Source organism: Pteropus alecto, unplaced genomic scaffold (genome assembly GCF_000325575.1).
Source record: "Pteropus alecto unplaced genomic scaffold, ASM32557v1 scaffold287, whole genome shotgun sequence".
Taxonomy (NCBI): Eukaryota; Metazoa; Chordata; class Mammalia; order Chiroptera; family Pteropodidae; genus Pteropus; species Pteropus alecto.
This window is the reverse complement of record NW_006439718.1, coordinates 694891-712740: the sequence shown is the minus strand read 5'-3', so window position 1 is coordinate 712740 and position 17850 is coordinate 694891. Positions and strand designations below refer to the sequence as shown.

At 39.5% G+C, this 17850-nt stretch overlaps 1 protein-coding gene across 7 annotated transcripts in view; it reads right to left on the bottom strand.

The window, feature by feature from the left end:
• The window catches only part of MAPK8 (mitogen-activated protein kinase 8), a 93607-nt gene extending 85662 nt beyond the window's left edge, over positions 1 to 7945 (bottom strand). The window contains exons 1-2 of one of the 7 annotated variants that reach the window (XM_015593252.2): positions 7782 to 7942; positions 6322 to 6472 (exon numbers count right to left, since the gene is read on the bottom strand). The gene's annotated coding sequence lies outside the window, so the exon portion shown is untranslated. Of the gene's footprint in view, positions 1 to 1071; positions 1087 to 3115; positions 3261 to 6321; positions 6473 to 7781 lie in introns of those variants that run through there. The other 6 variants (XM_015593253.2, XM_015593255.2, XM_006916920.3 and 3 more) reach the window with 6 other exon arrangements.
• Between the last annotated feature and the right edge of the window lie 9905 nt (positions 7946 to 17850).

Here is a 17850-nt window from a genome sequence, read left to right as displayed (position 1 = left end):
ATAGTAATGTTCTAGATCTTGATCTTGGGGTTAAGCAGATGTATACACAGGCAAACTTTCATTGGGCTATAAATTTAAGGTTTGTGCATCTTACTGCATGTACATTTTATCTCAAAATAAAAAATTAAGTGATCCTAACAGAAATGGTAACTAGACTAGATGGATTAATTCTAAAAGTTTATATAAAATAAGATAAAAGCCAGAAAAGATTATGAAAAAGAAGAGAAACTGTAAGAGAATTAGCCCCAACAAAAACACAGTATAAAATACAATAATTAAAAAAGGATGGTTTGGTTCCCAATGGGCAGATGGATTACTGGACCAGAAATGGGCCGAAATATACATAGAAATTCAGTAAACTATAAAGATGGCACTTCAAATCTGTAAGACAAAAATATATTTTTCAATATATGCGGTGAGACAACTAGTTTGTCTTCTGGTAAAATAATAAGGTTGGACTCATACATTCTACTTTATCCCAGAATAAATTTCAAAGCAGTAAAATAATTAAAAATACAAAGAGAGAGGAAACTACAAAAGTATTAGAGAAATAACATTTAAGAATTTTTATATAATCTTAAATTAGTGAAAGACTTTCTAACCATGAACTATAACTTAGAAGTCAGTAAAGACTGGTAAGCTTAACTACTGAAGGGAAAAAAGAACTCAGCATGAGAAAATCATCATAAACAAATTTAAAAGGCAAAGAGTGTACTGGAAAAAATATTACCAAAAAACAGCATATAGTTCCCCTAACTTAAAAATAAATCCTATAAATTCTATGAAAGACTAACGAAGAGATAGAAAACAAGGGATACAGACAGGTGTTGGTTGGTTGGTCTCTCTCTCGTTATGGTATTATGGACTGAATTTTTGTGTCTTCCCAAAATTCCTATGTTAAAACCCTAAACCCTGGTATTTGGAGGTGACACTTTGGGAGGTAATTTACAAAAAGCCACAAGGATGGGGCCCAAGATGAAATGAGTATCATAAAAAGAGAGCTGAACACTCCCTCGCTCCATGCAAGGACACAGTAAGAGGTGACATCTGCAAGTCAGGAAGAGTCCTCACCAGGAACTAAATCTCTAGGCATCTTGATCTTGGACTTCTCAGCCTGTAGAACTGTGAGAAATCAATGTATGTTATTTAAGTCACAGTCCATGGTATTTTGTTATAACAGACACCAAGTTGACTAAGACACCATGAAGGTATCCCCTCCCACACCCCCCAAAAAAGGCATGCTAGTTATGTACTGGAATGACTATATGAAATCATCTCTAAGTTACATTGTTAACTTAAAAACAAAAGGTAAAGGGTACGTGCATGAGTTACAACTTAAATAAAAAAGGGGCAGGGGAAGGCAGAAGACATACAATATACATATAAAACAATCAAGCCCCCTTTGGCAATCTAAAATCCATAAACCTCTGAAAAACAAAAGTTTTTTACAAGCTTAGTACAAACCTATTTGATGTGAAAACCCGGCAAAAAATTCCATAGAACTTTATTTATCTTACTTATTATACTATTTATGCTTTTAGTGCAGAAATAATAATGTGTTTGATTATGGGATGCTATTTATCTCCTGCTAGGGATTTTGGATAATGTAGCAAGCAGATGCATTTACATTACCTTTCAACAGCTCCCCTCCCCTCCGAGAAAAAACAAAACAAGAAAAAAACTAAACCTTAATTCTGAAATATATCTGGACCAAGGGCTTTGGACAATAAATTATATATCTGTATTTACTCGCACATACATGAACTATCTTTGGAAGGATTCCCAGGAAACTTAACACCAATTCCATGTAGAGGAACTGAGTGGCTGCAGAGAGTGGAAATGAAACTTTTTACTGTGTATCTTTTTAAATCTTTGGAATTCTAAATTTAAGTGAATATAATGCTTAGTCAAAAGCTAAATTAAATGTATGTAAAATCACTAAAACTTTTTCATTCTCAATAGTAACAAAGCCAGATACTTTGTTTGTTTTGACCATAAAATGACCCTTTCTGAAATGATAAGGAAATCTATACAGTGGTGGCTTTCCTGTATCTCATTTTTGGTTGATCCAAATGGTATTTGAGAGTCTCCTTCTTAGGAGCAAGTCAAGGAATGGTGAGTTTTCACTCCCATTAACGTTAAGGAAACAGCAACACTATGATGTTTTTGATGCCTTGTGCCAATCAAAGCAGGTGTGCTTGGCTGATTTTCTTTTTTAGTGTCCCCGGAAATATGTTGGGGGTTGGGCCTTTCAGCAACAGAAAGCAGTGAAGTCCACATTTCTTAATATTAGAAAAAGGCTTAAGAAAGTGCTCCTAGGATAGATCTAGTCTTAATGGTTCAGAGCTTCAATACAGAAGAGTTTGAAGACTCTAGTTAGTTTGAGTGCTATCCTTTCTACTATACGCTTTTCGTACCTTTCATATATTTATTTTGATACCTTGCTGTGTTCCAAAATGTATTTGAGGTGACCATAAGGTTTGCCTTTTCTTATGATTTAGATTTTGACTAATCTGTACCACATTCTCAACTTTAACCAGAAATTAGGAAAAAAGACATCTTGTTTTGTGTGTGTGTGTGTGTGTGTGGTTTTATCTAGTGAGTATATTTTAAAAGGAAGGGCTGTTTTTTTTCCTAGTGTTCCCAGAAATATGTAGGGCTTAAGCCTCTCAGCAATCAGGTTCATGGTTTGAACGTCTCCAATTGCCCCAATGTCCAGCTATCAGGCCTGATGACTAAAGAAATTCCTAATGAAATGCCTAGCAATATTTGGTTCCTTGTGTTAGGACATAAATGCACTTAGGTTTGTCTTTATCTCCCATTGAATTATACTCACTGAAAGAAAAGATTGACTTCTATTTCCTGTGGCCCTCACATTACTTAATACCTGGTTTGGTACAGAGTGGCTTCTCAACAAATATTGCCTGTGCAAAACCAGCATCATTTCATAGTTGCTGTCCTCAAGGAGAAGCAAATTTGATATAACAATTTATCCACGGAAACACTATACATAAAACTTAGAAAAACAGACAAAAGATAATGTTTCCAGGTGGTACTAATAACCTCCCCATTTTTCTAGACCTCTAGAAAATGCTTAATCAACTGTTGTGCTTACCTGGTCTCTGACAAATCTGCAATCTTCACACAGAATTAAAGATCTCAATAAGATTAAATTTAAAAGATGAGAGCATTCCATTTTTTTTTTTTTTTTCCAAATGTTGGTACATGATAAAACTAATCCCAGCTCCTGGATTCCGATTCCTTTGGATATCTATCAAAATAAACCTAAGAAAGCTTAGACAATTCTCTGCAATGGGGAAAAGTAAAGTGGCAAAATAACTTTGTATCAGAGAATGTGGCAAATAATTTCCTTTTAATATATGCTTTTGGAAAATTTCCAACTGGCATATTCTAAAGATTTCAAATGTATACTATGTATCAAAATGATTTTAAATTTACTTGGCATTTTGGATTTGTTCCAAGTTAAAAATAATAAGTGAAAACAATAATTAAAATTTCCTGGATACTTACATCTACCACTCCAGGCACTATACATGCAGTACCTCACAATCCTGTGAGATTATGTGCTATTACTTTCATTGATAGATAATAAAACAGAACAAAAGATGTTACATAACTGAACTAGCTTACGCCATACAGTTAGATTTGGAGCATAGATTACAACTCAGGGCTGACCCTAAAGCCCATGATGGCAATCACTATTAGTTTGAGCTCTTTCTAAAGAATTGGTAGATTTTAACCAAACATGATGTACTATCGAAGGGTAACAGGAGACACACACATACATATACACGATATTTGCTGTATTTGTGATATAACCTACCACCTTGAAAAAGAATGGCAGCTGTAACTTTTCTAAAAGGTCTCAGCATATTCACGTATGATTTTAAAAACTGGAATTCAATGAAATGTGGCCTGCCCAGATATTTGGGGTAGATGTTTGAGAGAAGACCACTCATATATCTTTTAAAAAGAACAGAAATTCACTGTTTAGATATGCCTTAAGTCTCAGCCCTGGTCATAAGCTCTTGAGGCTAATAAATTCTTCAGTTTCACATCTTCCACTAAATCTCTGAGAGTAAATAGTAAACATGGTGCTGTGAAAAGTATTAAATCAACCCTTGAAAGAACTCCTAGCTTACAGTGAAGCTTTTATTTTATAAGTATGAATATTACAGAAAATATTTGTTTCTCAACAATTTGCTTCTGAAAATTAGAAAGTCGTTCATTGCTGTTCTTGACATAGGTTTCTGAAGGCTCTTTTTGTCCCAGTATGTTTTCTGAAGAACCATCCATCTGTGGAACAACCTTTATACTATATATTTAAAAAAAAAAAAAAAAAAAATTCCAACAGCCTTAGTTAGTTCTAAATCCAGAAAGGTTAAATGACTTGTCTAAGGCTCTAGAGCTTGTTGATGACAAAGTCCAGATGACAGAACTGAGAAGCCAACCCAGGCCTGATTCCTGAACAAGTCTAGTTCTACCTATTGCCCTGAATAACAAAATAGGTCTTACTTCAATATTCCCTTCACCTTTTAGGTGGTAAAGTCTGCTGAACTGAAAACTCATTTCTGAAATCAAAGTTCAAGTTAATCTGCATTAGAATAAGACGAAGCTTCTAAATGTTTATGTAAAGAGCTTATGACTAAGACAGTAAGCATCGCAGCTCACTGAAATAGGCAAATGATTCATATCTAAAGCTATGTGGCTCTAATGACTTCCTTGCATTGCATGAATCAGAAGGCTAATATCCATACCACTGACTTGACCAGAGACCTCTAAAGAACTGGCATATTAATGTCAGGCATTATTTTATACTTCTATAAGTGCCACAAAGCATCTCAACATTCTAGATGACTAAAATATGTTAAAACTCAATTCAATGACAAAGCAGGTTAACAAGTATCAGCTTTCTATTGAACCACCTCTTAATTACCATTAGGATAGTTTGTGACTAGTAACTTAAATTACTTCAAGTTGTTTCATTGAGCATTGAGTATCTTCACAAGCTCATTTCCATAATATCAGGCATTGAGCAAATAGTTAAGATTCTAACCTTATTAATTATGGTAAAATTTATTCTTAAACTTTCTTTCCAAGTGGCCTTTCTCCTAAGATTTAAAGGAGTGTGAAAGATAGTTTCCTGCGCCAAGACACTTAAAGGAGCTCTTTTCAAACTCTAAAGGAATATACTCACTAACAGAATCAGTGATATCACTTTCTTTAAACATAATTTAGAATGGAATGGGGAGTGACTGCTAGTGGGTATGGGGATTTCTTCTTGGAGTGATGAAAATGTTCTGGAATTAGTTGATCAATGCATAACTTTGTGAACATATTAAAAACTACTGAAAGGGTAAAATTTATAGTATGTAAATTATATGATGCTGTTATTTAAAAAAACCGACAGAATTTATAAAACATGATGCTGTTATAAAATATGATGCTGTTATTTAAAAAAACCGACAGAATTTATAAAACAAACAAAAAAACTCTGGTTTTTGACATGTAGCCCAACACTGAGCTATTGCTAAAGAATTTGTATCAATAACCCTTACTAGAATCTGACACCCCATGTCCAAGTAAAGCAATAAAAGTTTGCTATCTCAAGATTTTCATCCCTCATTTTACTAAAGCATCATTTTCTCATTTCTATTAGGACTCTACATTGGATCTTAATAAGCTCACAGAAAATTCTTGCTTAGCCAAAACAAATGCTAAAATATATTACATAGTGAATGGAAATGAGATGTAACTTGTATAAATTGATATTATTTTGAGTTTTAGGCCCATTTGCTTCGCCTATAGTATTAGTATAAGGAATAATTTAAAATTAATCATTTCTAACAAACATTTCTCAAATGTTATTAGAAATTAAACATTTGTAAGAAAACTTTTATGCAGCTTGTTTCCTTTGTTCTAACTTATCCACATAAAGGAGTTATCAGAAACTTTTCAAGTAATATTCACAAAAGGATAAATGCAATCGCTTTAGACCCTTATTGAAATATGTGTGTGAGAGCGAGTGAGAGCGCACAAGATACACAGATATACACACACACATTTTAGTTTTATTTTAGAATAGCGAACAGTGATAAATAAATTGATACCGAAGTAATTCAAAAGCCACTACTGTCGTGACAAATAATATATATGAACAGATCACAGCCATTTGAAAGTGACAGCTTGCATGAGGCTTCCAAAACTTTACAGAGAACATTAGTTTTTTTTAAGGCTTGATTTTAAACATTATCAACTGTAAAGAGCTTTCCATCAATCTGACTTTTATTGAATACTTACTATATTCCAGGCTAGGTGCTGGAGAAACAGATACAAGACAGGCCTGTCCTTAAGGAAGTCCCATTTTGACTGCTTGCTTTTGTCAGGCGCAGCACTAAACAGGTTCACTTATAGCATTTGACCTCCTAGGCTTAACCCACAGCTGGGAAATCTGAGGTAAACATTACAAATGACTGTAAGGATATATAAGGCTGTAAGACTGGAAAATTAAATTTGGAAATAAGTAAAAGCTATTGTATATTTAGACCAAACCTAACTCTTCCTAATACACCATTCCACTTGAATTTCCATATCTACTACTGAAAAATAGTAAAATGACCCAGAGTATCAGAACCTTCCTTAACGCACATCACTTATATAATCACCTCATTTAAAAGTACATCTATTATATTTCAGTCAAAGGATTCTCTTTATTAAAGGATATTTGTCTTTACCTTCAAACTCTCCATTAGGGTGCAATACTGAAATTGCTGAAATAATGAATGAATGAATGGATGAATGAAATAGATGTTCTAAAAGCCAAAGAAGTACCTGTTAAAAACAAATAGACTGACAGACCAGAATTTTACTGGAAAGATCACTGAATTTCAGAGGTAAAAATAGTAACCGCTGGACATTGTCTGATACAATGCAGTCAACATGTTATTAAGTTCACAGTAAACATCTGATGAGGAACTTTTAGAAATTAAAATGAAAAGTATTCATCACAATACTTTAAAATGGACTTGGATCTACCATCTAAGGATTGGGAATACAAGTGTAAAACAAAGAGATGAGAGGGCGGGGTGAAAAAGTCAAAAGGTCATCAGCGAGTGACCCTCAAGAGAAATGCGCGCTGACCACTGAAGCTCGCGCCGAGCTAGATGGACACCTCCTACCCAAGCCACGGGCCGAGCTCACCCTCGTAGCCCACAGCTGAAGGCCAGCCACCTTAGCCTTTTTCGGCGCCGCTGCCTGCGTTCGTCCAGAACGTTAGCACAAAGAAACCACCCAGGAACAAAACACGGTCCCCGTGGAGGCCAGGCAGGCGTTGGGACCGGGTGACCGGAGCTCTCTCCGCGGCTGCCCACACCTCTGGGGGAGACAGGGCGCGGCGAGCCGCCCAGGGGCCTCCGTCTCGACCTTCGTCAAAGTGTTTCAGAACTTGCCACCCATCCCCGCTCCATTTTCCCCTTTCGACGTGGACGTGGGACACGCGCGAGGACCGACGGGCGGAGCTGGGGCGGAGGACTGGGAACAGACGGCGAGACGCGCAAGGGTCCCGCAGTCCCACGCCCCCAGACTTGCCCCCGCCTTCCGGGCCGCTATTGTTCCCGCGCAGCCCCCGCCCGTCGCGCGCCCCACGCGCGCTCCAGCTTCCACTCCGGGGAGGGGGGCACGGCTGAGAAGGTGGCGGCACAATAACATAAACACGGTGGGGCCGCCGGCCGACCCGGCCCCACGGCGCCTGCCGCACTCACCCGGCAGCGCAGCGAACGACCACAGAAAAGCCCACCGGCAAACACCGGCGCCGTCCGGGCGGTCGCCACAGCCGTTAGCCAGCGTTGCTCGCGTCTCTGCGCCCCGGGCCGCGTCGTCCGGCCTCGGCCGCTCCGCTGAGTAACAGGGACGCGAGCCGTCACTGCGCACGCCTGCTCACGTCATTGCGTAGGAAACCGCCCCTGCGCAATGCGAGCAGCCCGCCGGGCGGGGCGGCCCCGGGGCCCGGATTGTGGGGGCGGGGGCCCGCGGTCTGGGGGCGGAGCTACTCTGGGGGCCGGGAGGCCTTGCGGAGGTCGCCTGGAGGAGGAGCCCCGGGAGAACCTCGAAGAGCATCGAAGCGGGGCGTGGCGGGGAGCCGGAGAAGGCGGGGCCCCGCTTCTGGCACGTGGCAGCGCGTGGCCAGACGCAACTGGCCGGGGGCCGTTTGGCCCCAGGGTTTGTAGGTCAAGTGTATTCATGCCAAACCTGCCTGTGGAGTAGGCACACACCTGAGAGTTGAAGAGCTCATTACCGACGATATGTTACATTCTGAGGACACCTGCTCCAGGCCCAGCAACCCGCAAGCAAATATATGTTCTTATTTCCATATTAACAATGATTAAGTCTGTAAGTTCTATTGTGTTTTGGGTGCAGCACAGTGCCTGGCACAGAATGGGCATGCAATAGATATTTATGGGACAAAGGAAATAAAGAAGTCTAAGAGGGGGTGAGGGGATGGGGGAAAAAAGCTGCCTTGTTTTCCCCAAAGTCCACCTCCTACTGGGTCCCATGCATTACCCTATTTACCCTGGACCCCACAAAACGTGTCTATGTTAGTTATAGAAATGACAAATAGGCAAGCCCTTACTTATCCAACAATGAGTGGGAAGGTGTCTAAATTACATACATCCATATAATAGAATGCATTTTAGCAATATAAATGCGATGTGTTCAAGGAATTCTTAACACAAGAAAATGTTTATAATATATCATTAAGAGAAAAAAAAAGTCTATTTACATAAAATGATCCTACTTACTTACTATACATACATAGAAAAAACCTGGAAAGAAATATACCAAATTATTTTAACAATAGTTCATCACTGGACTGTGGAATAAAAGGTGAATTGATTCTCTTTACAATTTGGGGCATTTTTTTCAAGGTTTCCAAATGAAACATGTTCATAATCATGTTCATTACCTTAATAATGAATAAATAACAAACATAAATATTTGTTGAATAAATGAGTGAATTCAGGTAGATATTTTCCCATGTCATGTTGGGCTGGCCTGTTTCCAGTGATTTGAAGTGCAACATAAATGTGAACATTCATTCATTCATTTTTTCCCCCATCCCCTCACCCCCTCTTAGACTTCCTTATTTCCTTTGTCCCATAAATATCTATTGCATGCCCATTCTGTGCCAGGCACTGTGCTGGCACTGAAAACACAATAGAGCTTACAGACTTAATCATTGTAATATGGAAATAATAACAATAAGCAAATACAAAATGATCAGTATATATAATATAAATTGATATGGATATATAGCATTATGAAACCAATTGTTGGAATTAATAAAGCAAGGAAATTAATAATTGAGTAACTGCCTCTTGAGCTGAGAATAGATTTAACCAGGCAGAAAATATTTCAAATACAGGTAACTTGGTACACAAGGGTCCTGTGAAAAGAGGGAGCATTAAGGAAATTAAGAGAATTAAGGAAAGGCCAGTGCTGCTGGAAGGACAAGGAAGAAAGAGCTATGAGATAAAGTTGGGAAGACTGGAAAAGAATAAAATTGGTGCGGCCATCTACCCATGTTGAAAATCTTGTCTTTATCCTAAGTGGAATGGGAAGCCCCTGCCACAGATATGCTTCAGCAAAAGGGGTGGCATGGTCAGAATGGCATTTTGAAAAGTTTCTTTGTTGGAAGGAGGCCAAGTAGATGTAGGAATAGTCTATATGGCAGATGGTAGAGGTTTGATCTAGGGTGATGGTCATGGAAACAGTAAGAAGAAGGATCTGAGGATCATTTAGGAGATCTAGTACATAGAACTTAATGATAGATTAGGTGGGCAGTGAAGAAAAGAGAGTAGCAAGAAAAAAGCCATAGGTTTCTTGCTTATGGCCAAGGAAGGATGTTGATGCTAGTTCACTGAGATTAGAATCTTGGAAGAAGACAGAGATTGAGTGCAAAGGTCATGAGAGCAGGTAGTTTGATCTACTCAAAAGAGATGCCAAGTTGGCAGTTGGGTAAACGGAGCTAGGCTCAGGTAAATAAGAGATGAATCATCGATGGATGGTGATGACTTGAAGCTTTGGATATAAATGAGTTAGCTTAGGTCTGAGGAAGAGAGGATAGTGAGCAAGAAAAGAAAAAGGCCAGGAGCCAGTCTTGAGGAACTTTGGCATTGAGTGGCCATGAAATAATGAGCCTGTGAAGGAGCCACCAGGGAAGTAGAAGAAAAGAGGGATTCAAAAAGAAAAGAGTGATCAATAATATCAAATATAATAGGAAGTTTGAAATTCTGGAGGTTTAGAGCCAGAAATGGATTAGAGTGGGCTGAAGAATGAATGGGAGGTAAGAAAATGGGGGTAGAGAATATCATTGAGTCAGGCAGTGAAGAAAGATGCAAACATATTTTACATCTGATAGGAAGACTGTTGAGAGGGACAGGTAAAATAGAAGTATGAGTGTAAGTTTCCTGGAAGAGCAGGGGGGTGTGACTGGACACACAAATGGAAGTACTGACAGGTACTTAACACTTTCCACCAGACAATGTTAAAGACCTGGAGGTAAAAAAGACAATATAATATAAGCAGTTGTGAAGTAAGGGGTGTTGCAGAACAGAGCTCCCAAGTTTCATGCCAGGTTCGATAATGCTATTCAGTCTCTCATTCAACAGGAGAGCTTCTGATTTAGCCTCAGCCTACCACTACCAACTTCCAATTATCTACATCTAGACCTTTCTGCATATTTACATATGTATATATGTGCATGTGTATGATTTCAGAAAACTTTCACTACTTGCGATTGAACATAATCATCTCTGATATTCTGCAAATTCAAGATGCTTTTTGTAACCTAGATATGGCTCTGGGCCTCCTTCTCATGACATAGTTCCTTTTTAACTTATTATGGTTTGTTGTGAACTTTTTGGGGGTGGACGCAGAAAAAGAGGAAGAGCTAAGGAATTCAGGTTTATTTGTCTCTTGTCCCAGCGGAGTTGTCTTGGGGACAGCTGGTTCTTGGGTCTTTCTGAGGCTGGGAAGGAGAGAAGGGGACACTGCAGGCCCCTTAAACCCAGTCTCTGCTAGAGCTCTGAGGGATGGTCAGGAAGAAGTTACACTCTGTCCAGAGCACTTCTTCTTTTGTCATTCTTCTCAGACCACACACACAGACACACAGACACACAGACACACAGACACACACTAGATAGTGATGGAGTTGAGCCTTTGGCTAAGGTGCCAGGTGGATCTCACACCTAGCTGTTCAAGGATGTAGAAACAAAAAGTTGAGACTTTAGCTCACTCCCTAGTTTTCTGATGTCATTTCAGGGGTGGGGAGTTCGGGACAGGGGCTTACTGACGAAGGCCTGCAGAAGTGTGTCTCCAAAGATACACCCTCACTCTTTGACCCCACCTCCACCACCCTCCTTGTCCTTTCGCCTTGCTTTCAAGCCAACCCATCTGTTTTCCCAACCATGCCCTTGGATCAAGTCTACTTCTCTCTCCATAGGAGGAATAGGTTCAGCTCCTCAGTTAGTCACCATCTGACTCTGGGATGCTCTTTGGGACTTTTTCATGGTAGAACCTGTGGGCTCCAGAGGGGGCAGCTCAGTCTCTGGTTGCACAAGTAGAAGAAAGTGGGCGCTTGAATTGCAAATTACCTTTTCGGCTGCAAGAACTATGACTTATTTAGTCAGGGGTAGGACAGGACCAAAAAGTGACCAGAGTTTCTTAGTCAAAACTTGAACAAAACAAAGTGGAAATAGAAGTGTGTGGTTCTCCGATTCGAACTTACAAGTAGTACCCCCCTCTTCACTTGGGCTCCCCCCTTTCCTTCATCCCCACATGCACACATGGCTTCCAGGCGCACACGAGAGACAAACCACTTAGTCAAGCCTGTAGACTGAATACACGTATATGTTTTCGTAGAAAAAATGGTCAACATTTCTTCTTATAAGATGTTGGTTCTCAAATTGTGGTCCCCAGACCAGCAACATCAGCAACATCACCTGAGTACTTGTTGGAAATGCAAATTCCCAAACTCACTCCAGACATGCTGAATTAGAAAACTTGGGAAGGTAGGGGGAGCATTCGGTCTTTTAAAAAGCCCTTCAACTACAGGCATACCTCAGAGATATTGTGAGTTGTAATCTTTTTGCTGGAGGAGGGCCTTAACTTCGAATTTAAAAAGCACAATATCTGTGAATTGCAAAAAAGTGCAATAAAAGGAGGTATGTCTGTATTTCTAATAACCACTCAAGTTTGAGAAATACTGATCTAGAACATAGCTCTCAAGCTGGCTTGCTCAAATTACCGTGGGAGCTTTATAAACTACCCATACCTGGCTCCACTCCTGGAGCTCCTTCTTTGGAGGTCTGGAGTGGAGCCCAGGCTTCTGTAGGTTTTTCAAAATCCTTCAGGTGATTTTGATGTGCAGTCAAGATTAAGCACCACTGCCTTAAGAAGTTCAGCATATTTACCGTTCTTTAAAATCTCAGAGAAAACTGGACAGGACAACCTGACCCTCACTAGCTTTTGTGTTCAAATTCTCTCTTAATCCTTACTTTCATTACTGGCATTTTTTTCTGATGTTCTGCACCCACCTCCCACAACTTAGGTATACCTATGATAAGTTGTCCTTTCTCTATCCACACTCAGATATTGAAGATATTCAATATTTATCCTTCAGAGAAAAAGGTAAAGCGAATTGAATGGAAAGCGAAAAATAAGTTGCTAAAGTTATGTAATTAAAATATAAATTCTTCTTGTTTTAAATAAATATATATTAGGAAGAAGGCTTTCCGTCAGACCTCTCAGCATGAACCCTCTGCCCCATTTACAATTTCTTAGCCTAGAATTTCTTTCAGCTCAGCGAAATTTTGCCATTTGCCACTTTCATACCGCAGATTTGTCCAGGCACTGTGGCGGAGAGAAGACAGCATCCCATTCCTGGTCTCCCTCCCTTGGCAGCTTTAGGGAGTAGCCATCACCACTTCCACCTCCATTGTCATCTCTACTTCCATCTCCATCTCCACCTCCAGGGCTTCCTCTCACACACTTTAGATGTAAAACTGAAGCTCATAGTAGACTGGTTGTCATTCGACACATGATCTTTTGGCAAGGAAACCCCAATGAATTCTCAACCTCTGCCAAAAGCTCTACCCATTCTCAGCTAAATTTAAAGAGGCTCCTCATGGTGTTATTGGGTAATGAAAAGGAAATTCTGGCATCACTAGAGAATGAAAAGTCATTGTCTGCTAAGAGAAGTGTTTCCTTGCCACTGCCTTGCCGAGGCAGGATTTGTCTTGTGTCCCTCACTCCAGAGGTGATCTGAGACCTTCTGATGGTCCTGGGAAGATGCTGTTTCTTCTAGAAAGCAGAGATTAAAAACAATCTGGTTACTAAATTTTCAACAGCAGATTCTTGAAGCAGATTCCCAAACAAAGACAGCTTTGCTTCTGAGGTAAATTTCATTGCCTCTTTTGCTAAAACCCAGCAGGATTAATTCCAGGTGAAGGCATCAGTTTGGCCAGGTGGAGGCTTGTTGTGGGACTGAGAATAGGGCAGAGGAGAATAAGATTTCCATATTTGGGAAAAGGTAGAGGAAGTGCCATAATACTTCAAGGTATGACCCTCTTAAATAAAAGACAACTACACAAAGAACAAAGTGGGCATTCGCTCCTTAAACTGAGGCAATCTATATTCCAACTGATGCTTGAGGGATAAGCAATCCAGGTTAAATAGGGGAGAAATTAATTTCTGAGGGTGCTAAGTCATGAACACTGGATAAGTTCTCAAATGTATACCCCGGTCTACCTCTCCCCATCCTCCCTGCAGTATTCTACTTTCTCGGAAAGCCAGAGTGGTTGGTAACTGTCAGCCAATGCAGAGTAGAGAGCAGGACTTCCCTTGGAATCAGCAGCAACAATAAAGATGTCACAAATATCATCTACTCATAGGCAGGGCCTATCACCAAGCAATCAAGCAAGGTCTACTAAACAAAGGTGTCACATGTAGACATGGGGTCCATTCCACTGAGAACCCTGCAAAGCATTTAAGGCATATGTCCACTCATTAGAAAAGATGGGATCACATAAATTGATATCAGATTCATATACTTGGCTCACTCTGCCCTCACAGCAGGTTAGGGCATCAGGACCTGGGAAAGCAGAATTTCCTGTCCTCAACTGAGATTGAAAGCCATGGATTCAAAATGACATAACTGTAGACATTTCTCTAGAATCATGTCAATCCAAATAGAGAAATAGGGACACTTGGAGGGGTGTATCTGGGAGCTGGGGGGTGTCCCTGGGCATACTGAATGCAAAGATGGAGGGCAAGGAAGTTGAGGGTGTTTCTGAGAGGATTGGGGGTAAGAACTCCAGGGTCCAGACTACGTAAGAAGGACAGTGAGGCTAGTAGAGGACAAATAGATTGGGGAAAAATTCACACAGGGAGCAAGGGCTTTCTGTTCCTTAGGACTGAGAGTGGTTGTCAATGTACATGAAGACATGCAAGAAGGAAATGAACGGGGAGGAATTCTGTGAGATATTATAGTTTCCTATGTGGAGCAGCCCCAAGGTATATTCTCAACTGTGACTGGTTGGTCTACAGCAGAAGTAAAGATAATCTAAAGTGAGTAGTCAAGGAACTGCGAGCCTTTTGTGTTCAACAGGTAGTTTGACGAGATGTTCCAGGTTGTCCAGGATGGGCCCAGTGTACACCTGTTGCTCTAGTATAATTATTAATAGTGATTCCTGCACTATCGAAAGTACCCAAGTTTGAATGACCATGTTCAACAGTGTTGGCAATAGTAGAAATAGCAATGTTCGCAAGAGTGGTCAGGACCCAGGAGAGAGAAGGGCTCTACATGAGGCCAGCTCTGGATGCCCATTGGAGCCACCTTCCCATCTGCCTCCAGAGCCTACCCCTGGGACATTTGCACAAATATGAGCTCTCTAGCCTAAACTCAAGCACAGAAACTGCCCACATTCAGGCAGTAATTTTTTAAGCTACAAAATTGTACTTTTATTACACAATAAAGATGTAACATAGATATGCAATAAAACATATTAAAGAATTATAAAAGTTCTTCAAAGCATTTAGAATATCTCGTTTTGAAAATCGATGTTGCATGACAAAGCAAATTGACAAGTTTAGAAATAGAAATAAAAATTAAAAATTGTCGAAACATGGCAGAGTGAGAGACGTCCCCAGGACTCTCCCCTTAGAACAACAATCAGCTGAACATCTAAAACTCCACAAAAAACACCCAACCTGCACAACAGCACATCTGAGTATGGGACCTGTGAATAAGAGTTACTACAGGTCAGAACCCCAAAAGTCTGGTGTAGACTGGGAGAAACAAACAAGCTGCCTCTGGGAGTAGGAGCTCCCTGCAGGAAGAGGGGAAAGGGAGAAAGTGTGGCAGGTTCCCTGAACAGTCCTGCCTGAGAGAGCTGAGAGATCTAAGCAGCAGCAGCGCACAGCGATCAGGGTAGAAAGCAGAGAAGTGGTGATGTCAGAGAAGCAACAGTTGATTATCACCAGCCATGTTTGCAAAACATGAGGCTGAGCCACAGGCCCCATTCTCCAACTTAGAGGGCACCTCCCTCCATGTCTTCCAAGACTGAGCAGGGCAGAGCCCCAGGGGAATCTGAGCAATGCTACTGAAACTGTCACTAACACTGACAGGGACTGATACTGAGGGTAGCAAGTGTGATTGCATATTTATGAGAAAAGAAAAGGCAATATTAAGATTTTATATAAAGCAGGGATCTAAGAGGCTTAGACGCTCCCCACTGGAAACCAAAAGAAAAATGGCTTCTTAGCGACGGGCTAAAGAGAGACCCTTATATAAGAAAACTTCTTTCTGTATAAAAAGCAGAATACACTTCCATTAATGCCCAGGAGGAGAAATAGTCCATTAAACACCATGAACAACCAAAGTGATGAGGCAGCTCAGAAAAAAAGAGAAAAATCTCCAGAAAATAAGCTTAAAGACATAGAAATATGCAACTTTTTAAAACAGAGAATTCAGGTTGGTACTTCTGAAAAAACTCAGTAAGATAGCAGATAATTATATCAACAGTTGTAGGAATTGAAAAAACAACTAGACGAGCAGAATGAGTTTTTTTCAGCAAAGAGATTGAAACCCTTAAAAAGAACTTAATAAAACTTCTGAGATGAATAATACAGTGGAAGAGATGAAGAATGAAATAGCAAGCTTAGAAAATAGAGTCAACAAATGGAGGAAAGGACTAGTGATATTGAAGACAGAAATCTAGAAATAAATCAGAAAAAAAGAGAAACCAAAGAATCAAAAATAATGAAAGAGAAGCATAAGAACTAGCTGATACCATCAGGAAATGAAACATAAGATTAATAGGCATTCTTGAAGGGGAGGAAAAGGAGCAGGGATTAGAAAGTATTTTCAGACAACTAGTTGACGAGAATTTCTCAATTAATCTAAGGAATTAACTAGAGCTTGGAATTCAATAAGTCAATAGAACACCCAATTATCTCAACCCAAAAAGGTCTTCTCCAAGACACATTATATTAAAATTATCAAAAATCAATGACAAAAAGAATTCTCAGGGCAGTTAGAGAAAAGAAGATGATAACCTATAAAGGAAAACTCATTAGATTATTGTCGAACTTCTCAGCACAAACCTTACAAGTGAGAAAAGAGTAGAATCAAATATACAAACTATTAAATGAAAGGAACTACCAGCCTAGAATAAAGTATCCAGCAAAACTCTTCTTTAGATATATAGGAGAAACAAAGACCTTTCCAGACATATAAAAATTGAGGGAATTCTCTACGACGAGGCCTGCACTACAGGAAATACTGAAAGCAGTCAGCTCACCTGAAACAAAATGACAAAAAAATACATGAGTAAGGCAACTAGCAGGCAGATAGAACAGAGGAGTGTAACCCTTATTAAGAACAGGTTATTATAAGCTTAAACGATAAGAAGAGATTTGCTATTGCAAGACAATAATGTTCAGCATACACAGGGAATAATTGAGACAACAATAACAGAAAAAAGGAGGATTCAAATATCCATATTCTTAAAGAAGAATGGAGATAATGCACATGAAGAAGAAAATGGACTACTGTATATATGTAACTATCCTTTACATATTTATAATGGTAACTACATATCGAAGATTCAGAACTAAAGTATATAACATAAAACAAGAAGGACCAGAGGGAAAGTCCACAAAACTTAACAACAAAAACAAAAACAAAAAACAAAAAAAACCAGAAACACGAGGACAAGGAAGCAATGGAAACACCAAGCTACCAGAAAGCAAAAGATAAAATGGCTATAAGAAGACTTCATATTTCAATAATCACTCTAAATGTAAATGGATTAGACTCACCAATAAAAAGGCACAGAGTTGCAGATTGGATGAAAAAAAAAAAAACCTAACCATATGCTGCCTCTAAGAGACACATCTCAGTTCCAAAGACAAATATAGACTCAAAGTGAAAGGGTGAGAAATGATACTTCAAGCAAATGGCATTCAGAGAAAAGCAGGATTTGCGGTACTAATATAAGATGAAATAGACTTCAAAATCAAAAAAGTAAAGAAAGATACTACGGGACACTTCATAATGATAAAGGGAGTCATACACCAAGAAGACATAACACTTATTAATATCTATGCTCCCAATCAGGGAGCCCTGAAATATGTAAAACAATTACTAACAGAACTAAAGAGAAAAACAGACCAAAACACTATTGTAATAGGGGACCTAAATAGCCCACCATTGGATATGGACAGATCAACCAAACAGAAATACAATAGGAGATAACATCCTTAAAGGAC